General features: G+C 37.0%; 1 long non-coding RNA gene across 1 annotated transcript; it reads left to right on the top strand.

The window, feature by feature from the left end:
- Window positions 1–2,694: 2,694 nt before the first annotated feature.
- Window positions 2,695–8,301, top strand: LOC121973576. Its single transcript, XR_006109671.1, has 3 exons — window positions 2,695–2,916; window positions 3,235–3,306; window positions 8,247–8,301. It is a non-coding gene; the product is annotated as an uncharacterized LOC121973576 (long non-coding RNA).
- Window positions 8,302–13,778: the final 5,477 nt, after the last annotated feature.

Raw genomic sequence — 13,778 nt, 5'->3', positions numbered from 1 at the left:
TCCTCCATTTGATGTCTCTTGATTTTTGAAGGACGCTCCATCTTCTTCTTCTTCACTTGACCCGAAAGTAGAAACTTCTCCTTCTTCTTGGTCCAGAGTCATCGAATGTCGCTCTCCCTTAATCCTAGAGGTGGAGACTTCTTCATCTTCATCTTGTACATGAAATAAAGAGTATGCTCCCTTTTTGCCCTTTTGATTGCATTCCGTTGAGGATGAAGCCTCTTCTTCTTCCTCTGATGTTAAGCATCTCTCAACTTCGAGCTCCTCTCCTTCTTGATCCAATGAGTTGCCCTCTTTAGATTTTTCTTGAATTGGTACAGTGGAGGGAACCTTATGGAGTTTAGCCAATTTGCTTCATAGCTCCTTGACATCCTTATACTCTCCAATTTGAGTCAAAATATTGCTTGGCAATAAGTTAACCAATAGCTTGATCACTGAGTCATTTGCCTCGCTCCTTTGAATTTGCTCTTGACTCCACTTGCTCCTCTTGAGAATTTTGCCTTTTCTATTGGATGGAGCTTCAAAGCCTTCAATTAGAGTAAATTATTGCTCTATTTCTATCATAATGAAATTTTTTATTCTTGATTTCCAAGAATCAAAACTTATGGATACGAATGGAGGAGGCTTTCTTGTATCATATCCGAGTCCATCTCAGAAATCCATTTGAAGTTGAGTTCTTTTGAAGTCTTTGACTTTGTCGAACTTGCTTCAACTTCTTCTCCCTCTAGCTTGTTGCCCTTTCCAGTGAAGATGCCGGTGAAGAGCAACCTCACTATGATACTACGTATTAGGGTCGATTTGTGCTAGAGAGGGGGTGAATAGCTCATCGCACTTTGGTTTCTTGCTTCGTGATGATGAAATGCAGCGGAAATACACACAAAGCACACTCACAATGATAACGCTAGGATTTACTTGGTATCCACCTTAAGAAGAGGTGACTAATCCAGGAATCTGACCCTCACTCACTCATCCACTATAAAAACACTCCTTCTCGATAACTACTGAAGGCGGAGAAGCCTTGTATAATCTCTTAATACAACAAGAAGAAATGAAGTAGCAAATACAAAAAAAATCTTTCTAGATTTTACACAAATGAAACCCTAGCTAACTTCTTCTTCTTATGTGGAATGCCTCTTAACCTTGGAAGTGCAACAACACTTTGCTCCAAGAAGCTTCAAGAACTGGCGTGAACATGTGAGAAAAGATCTCAAGAAGTGGAGAGGAAGAATTGTGGAGTCGCTGCAAGGAAGACGACTTTAAACTTGACACTTCCTTCGCAACGGTCACATCCCAATCGATTTACCAATTGATTGGGGAGGCTTGAATCGATTGGTTGATTAATTCAGAGCGCTTCTGTGCTCTGCTGGATAAACCTAAACCAATCGACTGATCTATTCAGCGTTTATCGCGACTCACGTGATTTCTAGCCCCCAATCGATCGGCCGATCGATTGGCGGTACCCAATCAATCGATTGATCGATTGGGAAGGCTTCCATGCGCGTGGTATAATTTCCCAATCGATTGACCGATCAATTGGGCTGTTTCTTGTCGCAGCATTCTCCCAATCGATCGACTAATTGATTAGGCTCAGGTCAATCGATCAGCTGATCGATTGCCCCAACCTTGACTTGCTTAAACTCAAGTCCAAGGTTTCCAAATCCAACATCCAATCATCCGTGACCTGTTGGGACTCCTCCACAAAGTGTCCGGTCAATCCTTTGACCCACTTGGACTTTTCTCCTCGTGCTAATTGTTCAGTCAACCTTGACCCACTTGGACTTACCGTCTCGTGCTGAGTGTCCGATCCTCCATGACCCACTTGAATTTCCACCAGATGTCCAGTCACCCTTAATCCATCTGGATTTTCTTGTGCCAAGTATCCGGTCAGTTCTTTGACCTACTTGGGCTTCCCAACATCAGGTGTCCGGTCAACCTTGACCCACCTAGATCTCTACATGTCTGACTTCACTCATCAAGTCTTTCCATCTGCCTAGCTTCACTCACCAGGACTTTCACCTAGCTTTACTCACTAGGATTTTCACATGGCTTCACTCACCAGGATTTTCCCACTGCTCGGATTCACTCACCAGGACTTCCATCTGCTTGGCTTCACTCACCAGGACTTTCACATAGCTTCACTCACTAGGATTTTCACCTGACTTCACTCACTAGGATTTTTACCTGGCTTCACTCGCTAGGATTTTCAATTACCTAACCTCCAGTTAGGACTTTCCCAGTTAAGTATCCAGTCAATCCTTTGACCTATTTAGCTCTTCTTCTCATCAAACTGATCATCCCTTGACCAGAGGGGAATTTCACCAACAATCTCTCTAATCAGACGATTGCATCTGTAATCTCCATATATTGTCAAACATCGAAACCCAAACATCAAGACTCAAGTTTGAGCCAACTCAAGTTTAGTCAACCTGACCCAGGAGATATTGCACCAACAAGTTTGAAGGGGGGGGGGGGGGGGGGGGGTTGTTAGATTATATATATTATTTGTTTATAGATTTTAAGGCAATTTGTTCTTTTTTCCTTTTATATTTAGGATTTAGGTTTCTTAACTTACTATATAAGGCTTTATATTCTATATTTCTAAATTCATTTTTTAATTTAATAATATGATTAGTTTTTTCCTTTTCTTAATTTCTACATAGAGGATGCAAGAGCTCATCGTAGTTGCCAGCGAAGCAAGGAATGTAGCCCTAGCGGCTGCCCTATCTCAATAATAAGAGCTGCAACCCTTCTCTTCCTCTTCTAGGGCTTTCTTTCCACAACAAGAGCAGTAGCCTCTCCGTCTCCCTCTCCTCTTCTCAAGAGCGAGACCTTGTTGCCCTCTTTCAACCATAGCAACCGCCGAAACTCACCGGAGCTCCGCCTGAGCTAACCGAGGCTAACAAAAAAGAGAGAAAGGTTCTCCCTTTCCCTTTCATTGTCCAGGCTTTTTCTTTTGTTTCCCACCTTCCGCATTTGATATTGTTGCCTCTTCTAGCATAAGCAAGTTCGACATCTTCCCTTTGTTCCTATGTGTTTTTGGGTGAGCACATTAGCCAGATCCACCAATGTTGATCGTTGTCGGAGCTGGCCAATGCTCCTCTCTTTTTCCTCTTCCTTGTTTTTAAACCATAGGAGGTATATTTTACCAATTTTTATTTAGGATGGTATAAAGGTTGGTAATTACTTATCGAAAAATAATTGATTGCTTAGAACTAATTATGATTCATTGTGCAGGTTTGATTTACTTGGGTGTTTCATATCAATGAAACACCTCCGTTGTTTTATCGGTTGAAGAAATATTACGAGGTATATATTTTTTTCTATCTTATTATTCAAGAGAAATGGATCTCGTTTAGGAATTGAAGTATTACAAAGTAGTAGAATCAAGATTTGATCCGTCTTGTGTTATTATGTTATGAGATATTTATTGAGTTTTGAAGTATTTTTTCATTGTATTTATAGATATGAGTTTGAGCGGAGCATGTTGATTTGATGATACTACATTGCATGAATAAATAGATAAATTGAATTATATCTATGTTTGTATAATTGTTTTAAAAAAAAATAAAATGGGTTCAAAATAATTAAACCATTGGAGCGTAAATAATTGATGTTACTTTTTATTCACATATGGATTTATATGAAGATTAAGATGAGAATGATTGTTTTAAAAATTAAATAATATTTTGAATTATTCTTCTGTTCACTAATACAAATTGAGCCTAAGGCATAACCAAAAAAGTATTTTTTTTGGCCTATAAATATTTCATTATGACTAAGGTAATACTTTTGATTCTATCTTCTAAAGTTCTGCCATGTTAGATATAATGCAACGCTTTTATCATTTTATGCAACATTTTCTTGAACGGTTGCAATATATAACAAAGGCAACACTTCTTTATATGCAACACTTTTTTCTTCCAAAAGTAACACTTATTTTTTTTTGTTACTCTTGAGAAATAACAACACTTTATTATTAATAGCAATACTTTTTATAATTTTTTAACCTAATAATGCAACACTTTCTCTACAAATGCAACACTTTTTATTAATTTTTTTACCTCTTAAATGCATCACTTATTGCTTCATATGCAACACTTATATTTATGTTTTATTTTTTAAAAAATAACACTTTTGCTCATTAATAGTAACACTTATTTTTTTCATGAATATATTATTGATAATGCAATTTTATGATCTAATCAAAGGCAATTATACAAAATAAATTATCCAAAATATGATCATTGTATTGCAAAAGTTGTACCACACTATATTTTCTTTAAAATTTTACAAAAAGCCAACAATTGACATCTAAAAATATGTAGTTAGCTAAAGTATTATAAAATAATCCATCAATTGATATCTCCATGAATCTCTCCATGTGGCATAAACATGTTTGCACCCATAGCTTTGTCATATACATATTTCAGTGTGAAGCTCATTTCAAAACTTGAATCATCACAATTCTTGTATGACATACAGTTCTACAGAGCTATACAAATATTTGTGCCACAGCTAAAAATGAACCACCTCTCAAATACAACTATAACTTGACATACTTGTCCATATACCCCTATAGAAAACACAAAGCAACAATCTTTACCATGCAAACTCCAAATAAATTATGATTGCAATTGAATATAAAGAAGCACAATCAATTAAGAGGGGGCAAAAGAAAAAGTAAACTAACAAGAGTATATTAAACTTTACTGACAAAGCTTGGTCACCTACACTCAAAGTAAGTATCTTAATATGTTATTTTACCCATTTATAACAAGTACATAGGACTCTTGGTCACAATCATGTTAACTATTTCTTCTTCAAGAATAAAGAAAACAGTAAAGAGAAATAATTGAGTAAACAAAACATGCAGCCACCAACCAAGACCGCCAAGTCAAGCATAGAATGAAACAAAAATACAATCAAATAAAAGCAAGAACATCTTATCAACTCCAGAAAGAAAAAAATAAGTTTAGAAAACCACACTGAGCTATACCGAGCATATAACCAAAGATGCTTGTAGCTGTATTTTTCCATTTAACTTCTTAGAACCTTAGACAATATAAATAGTAGAAAGAACAATAAATTTAGGTTAAGTTGGAGTGAAATAACCAATTAATGAATCTTCACATTCTACACAAATCATTTGTCTACACGCACTAGATCTTTGACAATAAACTTATCAGGTCCACATATTTAATATCAGATGAAGGAACTAAACATTATAAATGTTCAAGAATTGAAACAAGAAGCATAACATGCTCAATAATATTTTTTCTTCTTTTCTAATGGTAAATCAATTGCCAGAACTGAGGAAATAAATTGCATCTGCTTCTACAAGCCTTAAGAGCTATTTACATTTGCAAATATATGGCAACAACATACTAGATTGATTTTCCAGAGGCAATCAAACTTTCCTGGAGCCTTAAGGTTGTTGTATGCAAGATATAAAACTAATCCAGGGGTGCAAGACATAAACTAATCCAAGGCTGCTGTAGTGTAACGACCCAATTTTCCTCATTAGGAGTTTTAAAAGTTCTTAAAAATATTTAGAAATGCTATAGAAATATTCTAGAGATTTTTAGAAATTTTTTGAGTATTTTTATATAATTTTTGGAGTTCATTTGGTATTTTTACCAAGAGGAAGAAGTTTAAAAAAATATATAAAAATTTGTTGAAGCCGGGTTTTGAACCCAAGACCCCGGACCTGAATCCGGGCTTAGCCAACCAACTGGTCTGAAAACGTTTTGTTAATCATATATGGAACAAATAGTATTTAAAGAATAGTTGCTAACAGAAAATAATTAGAAGAAAAAAAAGGGGTTTCGACTGAGGTTCGAACCCGCAAAGCCCCAACCCGGTCCAAGTCTTAAGCGAAACGAGCTAGCCAAAAGACCAAGCAAGTATTTCGTAAACAAATTTATAAGGAATTGGTCTTAAGCCATAACTGAATTAGAAAATACCTAAGTTATAAGAAGAGATTATTTTCCTCCCCCGTGACCTAACCTTTCCCCTCTCCTCCTCCCTTCTATGCGCGACGGTGTTTCGGCTCGAGGAAGACGAAGTCGACGGAGCTAGGGCTCAACTCCGCTGGCCGGCGAAGGTTCCCTTCTGGCGGATCTTCACCAATCGAGACCACCTCGGCAGGAGGGCCCGTAGGCACGAGGAAGCGGCCGGGAAACTCAAGCTTCGCCGCAAACCCTAGATCTCTCTCCTTCGGTTGTAAGTCCAAGAAACCGAGGTGAGTTGCTACTCACCTGCAGTAGGAGTAGTTCCGAGTTTTGATTTATTTTCATGGCTTTCGGATTTTAGGTTGTAGAGATTTTTGGTTTTATGCTTACTGTCGTGAGTTAGATTTCTGAAGCATGTAGTAGTAGTTTTGGATTTTGTTCCTTCTTGACTTCAAGTTATGTTGTAAAGTTTGTTGTCTTGAAACCTTCTGCCGTGAACCCTAAAGAAGAAAAGATGATGGTTAGTATAGAATGAGCATGTAGGTTTGTGTTTTTTTTTTTGTGAATTCTTGCAGAATAGTTAGGAAAGAGTTTTTGTTTTGTTTTTCCCTGCCGTGGTATTGAGCATGAAGAACAGTTATACCTTGTTTCCCTTATTGCGGCATTGAGCATGAAGAATAGAGTATTGAGCATGTATTTTCCTTCATGTTGTTACCCTAATGGTTTCTATTACTAATAGATTTAATAATAGAAGAATGGTTTTCCATGCTAGACGAATGCTAGATGAATGTTACAGAAGCTCTTATTATGTTTAATTCCTGTTTAAAGTGTTCAGAGTTCTTGATCACGAGGTTTTAAGCGTTGTACCATGTTATTTTTAGGCATTTCAGTTTAGTATGACATGCAGATTTTATTAAGTTATAATGCAGAATCTAATTAAGTTAGTATGCAGAATTGTGTTAGCTTAATATGCAGCATTTTAGTGTGCAGAATTCATTTACCCTTAGCTGAACATGTGCGGATTTTTAGATTCCTTGCTATTGAATAACATGAGCAGATTTTTATAAGTATAGTATGCAATGTTTCAATTGTTTTTAGTTCTTTTTAGTATGAGATAGTTCTATGCTTTTAGGTTGCTTGTGACCTTAAACAGATTCAGTTTTGTTGGTTTAGCATTGGAATAGCTAGAGATTATTGAGTAGCATGCATTCTTTGCTCTCTTTCTTTATCTCTGTTGTAGCAAGATTTAAGGTTTTAATTCCAACAAGTTTTAGATTTAGTTTAAGCTTGTATGATATGCAGACTTTCATAAGTATTGCTTGCAGATTTTAGATAAGCTTAGTATGCAGATTTTGTTAAGCTTAGTATGCAAATTTTAGATAAGCTTAATATGCAGATTTTTGTTAAGCTTTGCATGCAGATTTATGTTATGCTTTGTATACAGATTTTTGTTTAAGCATTTCAGTGTTAGAATTTGTTTAAACATTTCAGTTTTGTAAGAGACATTCTTTTATAAGAAAAGTATAAGAAAGATAAAGAAAAGTATAAGAAAGATAAAGGAAAGAAAGAAAAAGGCCAAGGCCTCAAGTAGATCCCAAAGTCAAGACTTTAGGGATTTTGGCACACAAGGTACTTATTAAAATGCCAAGGCATTATATATTAGAAGTATTAAAAGATAACAAGTATTGTACTTTTATCAGTGGCACTGTACTGGACTCTCAGTTGTCCTTGGGTTGGGTTTCCATAGTCGTCCCTAGGTTTAGATAACCTAGTATGCAGGACTCTCAGTAGTCCTTGGGCTGGGCTCCAATAGTCGGTCCCTAGGTTTAGATAACCTAGTAAACCCTACTAGATTCGGGACCAGCTATCTCGGGTCTAGTTAGGGATGCGCGCATAGCAAGTACAGTTGCCGGGCCCAAGAAGAAGTTGATTATTATTTTGAAGTATTATAAGTATAAGTTTTTGAACAAGTAAAATGAGTTTTACATAAACATAAAGTATTAAAGATTAAGTTAGAACAAATGAAATAAGTTTCATATAGTTCTGAAAATCAGTAAGTTTAGTTCTTTATTCTACCATGTTTATCTAGTGGATGAGTAGTTTTCCTGTTTACCTATTAGATGAGTAGCATGATTAGCTATTAGAATTACATGAGTAGATTCCTTAGCTTTTTTTTGCTATTTAGAGCATATAGTTTCTAGTTCTTTTCGTATACATGCACATTCGTGATTTTGTGAGTTAGATAGCGCTTACTAAGAAAATTTTGCTTATAGATTGCACTTCCTCTTACTGCAGATACAGGAAAGGAAAAGATATAGAAAGGAAGACGACAAGGAGGTGTTCGAAGGATGTGTGATGCCAGGACTATGGAAGCCTTAGGACTAGGAAAGAAGTTTTATTTTAGTTTTTATTGTCCTTTGCTATGTTAGAAGTATTTGAGATAGTACATGATATTTTGATGTGATTAGGACATAGTAGATGAATTGTGATATGGTGTGATGAGTTGTGGTATTGTTTTCTTTATTTTGGATTTATTATACTGCGTGGTTGATTGATATGTGTTCCAGCCGCTTGTGGCTGAGTATATATTGCATGTATTGTTGAATATGGTCACCGGTACAGGGGAGACTCTGCCGAAATTTTTCGGTAGGCTTTCCATGTGATTTTTAATCATACCGGTTAAGTAGAGTTAGTAGTTAAGTAACGGTCATCCTTAGAGAGTAGTAGTAGTAAGAAGGGTGGTCGTTACATGTAGGCACTAATCCAACAGTGAGACAAGATCTAAGTTATAAATTGATCTTATTTTTAATGTGCTAACTCTGTTTTGTAGGATATTTTTTATTGTTTAGACTAATGTGTCGTGCAAGAAATTGAAGTTCCAAGTTGACTAGAAAAAGAATTTCCAGGCGCCCCAGAAGGGTCTGGGTGCCCAGAGTGGGTCCAGGCGCTTAGATTGGATCAAACCTAGCCACACATGCAGTTGAGTTAGCGCACTCTAATTGGTCAACACACGTCAGAGTCTAGGTACCAGGTGTAAGAAACTATTGCGCTAAACACGTAGAAAGTGCAGTAGAAAAAATAGGTTCCTTTCAGAAGATCCATGTGAAAGGAAACCATATACTAAGTTTCTACATGAAGTAGGGAGTTATACTTTTAGTGTATCCACTCAAACTCCAGACAGCTAGGATCTCAGCACGATTACACGCCCGTGCCTTTAACGGTATCCACACGAACAAACCTTCATTTGTCTCATAAACTCACAAAGTGGAGAAGGCAACCACCTAAGGTTGTGATAGCAACCAAGATAGAGGTTTCAACCAAGAGAAGGAAGAAGGTGGAAGAAGAAGACTAAAAGTTTTTCATCTCATAAAAATTTTATCCATAAATCATATTTATATCCATCTCATGAATACCAAAGGGTTTTTCCATTTGGTCTTCCAATCCAATGGTTCAAAATTAACCATTCAATCCAATGGTTCAAAATTGACCATTCATCTTCCATGGTGAATTCAAGTTCACCCAATGAGTCTAACTCATTAAACCTCATCAATCTAATTGATTCCATGAACATCAATCCAAATTGATTCCATAAATCTAATTCGAATTAGACTTAATCCAATAATTGGATCAAATTGAGTCTAACTCAATGAGTCTAATTTGGATTAGATTTAATCCAATGATCCATCATATGAACCCATCTCTAAATCAACTTGTTCTTTGTGTGTGACCCAATAGGTTATCATAACATTGGCAATGTATCCAAATCAACATTTAGATACATAAGCAATGAGTGACATCTAGCAAGACATCATTCCTACCCAAGTGACGAGAATGTCGAGACTCAACTTAACCTTTCCATGGCTATTATTTTGTATGACTTAGTCCTTCTATTCTTGATATCTAGATTGATCAATGAGACATAGATCATGTCATCCTCTTATCAATCCTTGTGTTTCTTAATCTCTAAGTAGACACACTCAATCAAAAAAGCTCAATATCTCATATTGATTCATTTGAGCATGACCATGCTTTCTTGTGTCCTACTAATCAAGGAGTCCACAGATATCACTTCCGTCATATGAAAGAGATAGATCCATCTATATCACTCACATCCATTCTCATAAGTTATTGCATACTCAGTGATCGACTTTATAGTCCACCCTATTACAGGTGATGTTTGCCGATACCAAAGTATACACCGCCTTATGTAGGAAACTGTAGTATTTCAAGTCTAAGGACTATTCATACCAATAGTCACATGAGAATATTTATGACACTCATATAACGATCTATGTAACATCTCATGGCGGGTTATTCAGTACATATTTTCTAATATATACTCATGTGTCAACCTGATATCTCATATCCATGACTTGTGAGATTAAGTCATCCGTTGACCTACATACTAGTCTCAACGCATTAATATTGTCTTTGCATATTAATGTTTGATTAGGAATAGTTAAGAGTAGTGTTCTATGTATATCTATAATATCTCACTATCAATTCAACCGATTGATATGTTGTAGATTAGAACCTCCTACTCTAGGATATTATTATACTTATCATTCATCATGGAATTGAAATAAATATAATAACCAACTTTGTCTTTTATTAATAATGAAATATGATACAAAAGGAGTTCTTTACAATCATCTCATAATTGGTACTAAGGCTAATACTAACACCAGGACTGGTCTAGGTATCCGGGAGTGGATAAAGGTGACTTGGATAAAGCTTCACCGAGGTGCAGTCACGTCAACATTCTAGGAGCTTGGGGGTAGTCCAGATGCTCAGAGTTGGATAACTCAACGTCGAAGCAGGATCTGATAGGCTTCAGTACTAGTGGCACCCGGGGGTGGTCCAGGTGCCTAGAAAGACTTATAAATGAAGCTTCAACCAACATTATCAGGACAATAATTGCTCCGACTTTCATACTCACGTGTTGCTCCAAGAAGCTCTCCATGACACCGAAAAGTTGCTTCGATAATCGATACTCAAGCTATTACTCTACTTGTTGTCAGTATATTTTACTTATTTGTTTTGTATTTAAAATTTGTATAATCATTCGAGCTTATAGTGATTGCCGAACGAAAGCACTCACCGAGTATGAGCCTTGGAGTAGGAGTCGTCGAAGGCTCTGAACCATGTGAAACCAATTTGTGTTAGCGCTTGGTTTTCTCTTTCTACTTTCCGCTGCATCCTCTCGAGTTTTTAAAAAACGTGAAAAAATGACTCACGCTATTCACCCCCTTCTAGCGCTTTACGATTCTTCACCATCATGGTCCGCAATATCAAGATATTTTAAATCAAGAATTGGATTTTTTTAATCTAGACCGAACTGGCTAGGGCCGAGCTCATGGCAGCCGTGCAACCATCCCCATGGCCGGTCGAGGCCAAGATGGCTGAGAGCAACCTGGTTGTGGTCGATCAAGTTCGGTATAGATGCCGCAAGCAAGCTAGACATGACTCAACCAAGCTCGCGACTAAGGGTCCGCGTGCAAAGCAGCCACGACTGGTCAAGCTTGTGGTCAAGGGGCCATGAGCAAGCCGACCTTGACTAGCCAATAGAGCGGGAGAGGAGTTGGAGAACTGTAACACTAATAACCATGATTTTGCTATAGTATTTTGATTCATAATGCATATTTTTAATGGTTTATTCATAGCTTAATCTCACATTTACATCATATTTCATAATTGCATGTAATCTTGGACTTAATTGCAATTTAGCCAATTATCATGATATTTGATGCTAATATTTGATTATTATTTTGTGGGCATCAAAAGGGTCATGAACCTGATCAGATTAGGCCATATTTAGGCTCAAATCTAGGGCTAAATGAGGCGATCAAGCTTTGGATTGATTTGGACCATCCATTGAAGATCAGAGAGATCTGAGCCATCCATTAAGAATCCGGCTCATCCGACCTAATGAGGAGTAGATCTGAGCCATTGATGAAGATCCAGAAGTTTTGATCCAAATTTGAGTTCATCCAACCGTTGATCAAGCCTAAGTTAATCTGGACCGTTCGATTAGTTTTGAAAGGGATATAAAAGCCTCGTGAGAAGCTACAGTAAAGCTGGGCTCGGCTTCGCGATTTTGTGCTACAGTGCTTCTTCTTCTTCACGCGACACCCGACGCTTCTGTTCACGATTCCAGATCCAAGAGTTAGTGTTCTTCATCTGTGGCGATCCCTGAGCTCCGGCGTTCACCGTCCGAGGTCACAGAAGCGGCAGAGGGCATTCCTCAGTCCGCGAAGTTGAGTTCTATCCATTTTCACAATCCGAATTTAGGGGTGTTCTCCGATCCGCGATTTCCATCATCACCGGAGTTCGAGGGCGTTCCTAGAAGCTCCGATCACACTCCCGTTACTCCATCCCATCAGCGACTCCGACATTGATCTGATCAATCAATTGGTGACCGTAAATTTCCAGATTCTAGCTCTATTTCCTTGTGCATTGTAAACTCCAGCCGATTGTGAGCTCGAGGGCGTTCCCAGAGGCTGTGAAGAGTCGGCTGGATTAGTTGGAAGCTCAGGATTCAAAGCCGATTACCAGAAGGGCGTTCCCAGAGGTGGTTCTGTAGTGACAGTAGGGAGGAGAAGCTGCATTCTCGGATTTGTGATGTTTGAACGTTTGTTTCTTAGTTTGTTTTCTTTGTTTGTCTTGCAATTTACTTGAATCTTCCATCACATGGCTCAGATCACCAGATCTGATTTCTTAGCTTTACAATTTCATCTTTGTTTCAGTTTAGTTTGTAATTCAGTATTGTTCTCTGTTTGTTTGCTTGAACCTCTGATTTCTTGTTAAATTTTGCAATCTGGATTTTTTTTTAGCTACTAACAAAGTTTGCAATCTGATTTTGATACTTAGCACTTGCCATCTGATTTCTTTGAACCATAGCAATCTGAATTTAGTCTAACTCATGGATTAATTACTTAACCAGTTTATGTTTTGAATTAGATGTTCTTATTATCAAGAGTTTGTTTTGTGTTAGTTATTTATCCGTAGCATATGTCATGACTGTGATTTAGTTTGCATGATGGATGTTTAATTTGCACTCTTGAATGTTGCCTCTGTTCAACTTTATTATGTTGGAGCTCTTGAGTTTGGTTACTACTATGAGTGTGAATTAAGGATGTGGAAATTGACTCATTTGATTCAATGAAACATTAGAATCTGAATTTAATTGTAATATGCTCAATGAGATGCAAGAGAATGATGTTTAGATGATATTTACCTTCTTTCAATTCTATTCTTGATTTTAGTGGATGAATTCAAATTGTTATGTGAATCAAATGGAATTGCTATACGAATCTTGTTGATGTAATAATTCGAGTTAAATCAATTCTAAAACACTCACACACTCACTAGTTATCCTCGGAAAAATACGACTCGGAACTCGTTGCTAAAACACTTGTATTGATTTTAATGAGTTTCAACTTAAATTAATTTGGAACGCCTTGTGACATGCAAAATAGGCCGACACCAAACACCCCTAGTTTTCTCTCTCTTTTTTTTTTACATATATATAATACATAACCTGCGGACATCACTTACTCATACTTCCATAATGATTCCTTACTTTAATACAATTACATAGACGATTTGAAAGAAAACATAACTAAATGCGGAATTTAAAATGGATGGTTTTTAGGTTGTACTTCCCCTGTTCCGAGTTGGCTCACTGGTCAATGCCTCTTGTCTCGTTCACCTCATTGTCTGAAAAAAAATTATAAAGTGTGAGTCGAGAGACTCAACATGTTCAAAACAATGTTATGCATTAATTAGCGTCTATAATCTAGTGTAATAAGGGAAACCACATCAAAG

This window comes from Zingiber officinale, chromosome 4A (genome assembly GCF_018446385.1).
Source record: "Zingiber officinale cultivar Zhangliang chromosome 4A, Zo_v1.1, whole genome shotgun sequence".
In the NCBI taxonomy this organism is placed as follows: domain Eukaryota; kingdom Viridiplantae; phylum Streptophyta; class Magnoliopsida; order Zingiberales; family Zingiberaceae; genus Zingiber; species Zingiber officinale.
The sequence above is the reverse complement of the archived record's forward strand: the minus strand, read 5'-3'. Positions and strand labels throughout refer to the sequence as shown.